The following is a 2,900-nucleotide window of genomic DNA, read 5'->3' as shown; positions in this document are numbered from 1 at the left end:
TTATTATTTTTTTTTCCTTTTTTTTTTTTTTTGATTTATATCAAAACCGACTTTACGCACATTTACGAAAGAAGTGGTGGAACTGGAGACCAACGATTGGTTAATAAACATGCAACAAAATTTACTGTTCGTTTGGATCCAAGGTTAAGCGTCACTAGGGTTAAAAGTTTCTAGCTTCATTTATTCAAGTGGAGCACGGTTGAAAGACCTAGAGAGAGAGACCAGAAATTTCGGATTGGAAGATTTCGCTTTTGACTTCTTGACCAGAAAATCTCATTGTCCGTTTTACCCCGTGCCAACAATGGCCATAAATAAAATTTCAAACACAATTCTTTCATCTGCCTGACTGCTCTGTCCGGGTAAACCAGGGATCGGGGTGAAAACAAAACAACCCTTGTAACAGTGAGGATTTTTAGGCACCTAGAGCTTTAGTAAAATTAGTATGCAAAGTTTTTAAGTCGAAGCATAAATTCTTTTTAGGGGACGTAAATCATTTATCATCGTTACGATCGAGTTTGAAGGATTCGGACAATTTCTGCGCGACCATTTCTTTCTTCTCTGTCGCGAAATTCTTCTTTCAACGACGCGCGAACGCTCACAACTCGATTAAAGCAGACTCTTTCCTGCTCGAATAAAGGCCAAAAAAAAGGCTTTGGCAAAGGTCGAAGGAAGAACCTTTCGAAATTCCGAGCACGATCACAACAATAAATAGAAAACCTATGGCGAAGGGACGGAACAGATACGCGGAAGATTCGCGAATATAGTCACGGATGATCCACGCTGAGAAAACGATTGAATTGTTCGAAATGGATAATTAATCGTAGTAAAAATTTAAAATCTGATGAAAACACGCGTAATTACAAAAAAAAAATTGATTTGATATAATTGAAACGATTTAAAACTCCGACAATCTATACGCGAAAAATTCGCAAAGATTTTTGCAAAATTAATCACGCTGAGAAAACGATTGAATTGTTCGAAATGGATAATTATTAAAAATTAAAAATCTGATGACAAGATGCGTGGAATTACAGAAAAAAATTGGCTAATTTAATATAATTGGAACGATTTAAAACCTTGACAATTTATACGCGAAAAATTCGCAATCGCGCTGAGAAAACGATTGAATTGTTCGATATGGATAATTATTAAAAATTAAAAATCTGATGACAAAATGCGTGGAATTATAGAAAAAAAAATTAGCTGAGTTTAATAATTGGAACGATTTAAAGCCGGTAATCGATAAAGATTTTTGCGAAATTGAAATTGTGAAATCTTGATGTGGATATATCGTCAAGGGGATTGAAAGTACGAAAAATAACCTATACGGAATATAATCGCTTTAAATCGTGAAAATGTTTATTTTGAATAATTTGAGGCTTTTATCTCGTATCTATACAACGAATACGAATGTATCGGAACGGTGTAAATTTTAGACGGACCGCTATTAACGAGGCGACGACATTAAATGAAAGGCGAAAAATTTCATTTCGCCGGCGACGTTATGGCGATTGCGAAAACAATTAGGCGAGCAATTGGCCGATTCCTTCGCCGGTTCCTCCTCGTTTTTTCTTCTTCTTTTTTTTCTTTTTTTCGATTAAAAAAAGAAAAAAACGAAAAAAGGAAAAAGACAAATAAAGGAAACAAAAGGGAGGGAGAAGTAACAAATAAGAAGAAAGAAAGATTTGCGACCAAATTCACGAGAAACGATCTAACGTTTGTTTTTCCGATATCCTTGTTGCTCACGACATGTTGAATTTTCTCCGTGTTTGTTTCCACCGATCCCGATACACGATGTTATTGCTGTATATCGACACTTTTCGAAACACGCAAACTAAACAACGGCCAATTACGCCGCGTATTGGTATTACCTCTGATATAGGGATATCGATGATTCCCGGAAAAGGCTTCAAAAGAAACTCAAAACCGTGGTCGTTACGAATCTAATACATTCGACACGTACACGTACACGCTGGAAATTGAACGTTTTATTTTATCGTGTGTAAAAACAAACGAGAAGCGTAAAAAATGCATGATCGAACGTAAAACGATCGAAGACACGCGTAAAAAAAAGGAAAGCACGATTCGAATCCACGATCGGCAATCGTTCTCCCTCAAAAATACCGATAATTACCGACCGTTTTAAACCGTTTGCCTCTTCCCTCGAATTATCTCGATCGACGAGATTCACAGATATATCGGTGTTAATCAGATTTACAAGCAACGATTTTTATCGAATTCGCAGGAAAAGGAATTTCATTCACGTTCGTTCATATTTGTTGAATAAAAGGGAGGAGGATAATAAAAAAGGTGGACATACCTTGAAGACGGTCCCCTCGCTTTCCTCCAGTTTACTCCAATTATTCCTGGAGGCCTCGAGTCGATCCACGGTTTCTCACACACTGACAACACAACCAACCAACCAACCAACTGATTAACTAACTAACTCGTGGCAACCTCTCTCGATCGCACCTTTTCTCGCGCGATGTTTCGACGTAGGTATAGAAAGGAGAAAGGAATAGAGACGAAACGAAATTAATATCCAACTCGTACACAAGGAAAATATACGGCGCGTATATAACAGAAAAGAGAATACTAATCCTGGCCTCGAGTTCCATACGAATGCTCGAGGTCGACTGAGGATGTCCTAAGACCCAAAATGGAATACCGGCTTATTTGTGGATCGTGCCGAGAGGGCAGTTACCCTCTCCCTTCAACCGAGGCCGCTTGTCCAATCACGGCCGGCCTATCGTTTCGATTCATCACGCTAGTTTTTCGATACCCCACCCTTAAAGAGTGTCCCACCACTCTTGTGCGAATTCCACGCTTTTTTTGCATACTTCCTCCCCGTCCTAACTTCCGTCTTGACCCCCACGAACCACCAACTTTTTACCAGTTAT

General features: G+C 38.6%; 1 protein-coding gene across 1 annotated transcript in view; it reads right to left on the bottom strand.

The window, feature by feature from the left end:
- LOC102677536 (protein hunchback-like) overlaps positions 1-2,781 on the bottom strand; it is a 6,391-nt gene extending 3,610 nt beyond the window's left edge. Inside the window, exon 1 of the mRNA XM_006621238.2 lies at positions 2,321-2,781. The gene's annotated coding sequence lies outside the window, so the exon portion shown is untranslated. The remainder of the gene's footprint in view (positions 1-2,320) is intronic.
- Between the last annotated feature and the right edge of the window lie 119 nt (positions 2,782-2,900).

This window comes from Apis dorsata, unplaced genomic scaffold (genome assembly GCF_000469605.1).
Source record: "Apis dorsata unplaced genomic scaffold, Apis dorsata 1.3 scaffold_618, whole genome shotgun sequence".
Classification (NCBI taxonomy): Eukaryota; Metazoa; Arthropoda; class Insecta; order Hymenoptera; family Apidae; genus Apis; species Apis dorsata.
The sequence above is the reverse complement of the archived record's forward strand: the minus strand, read 5'-3'. Positions and strand labels throughout refer to the sequence as shown.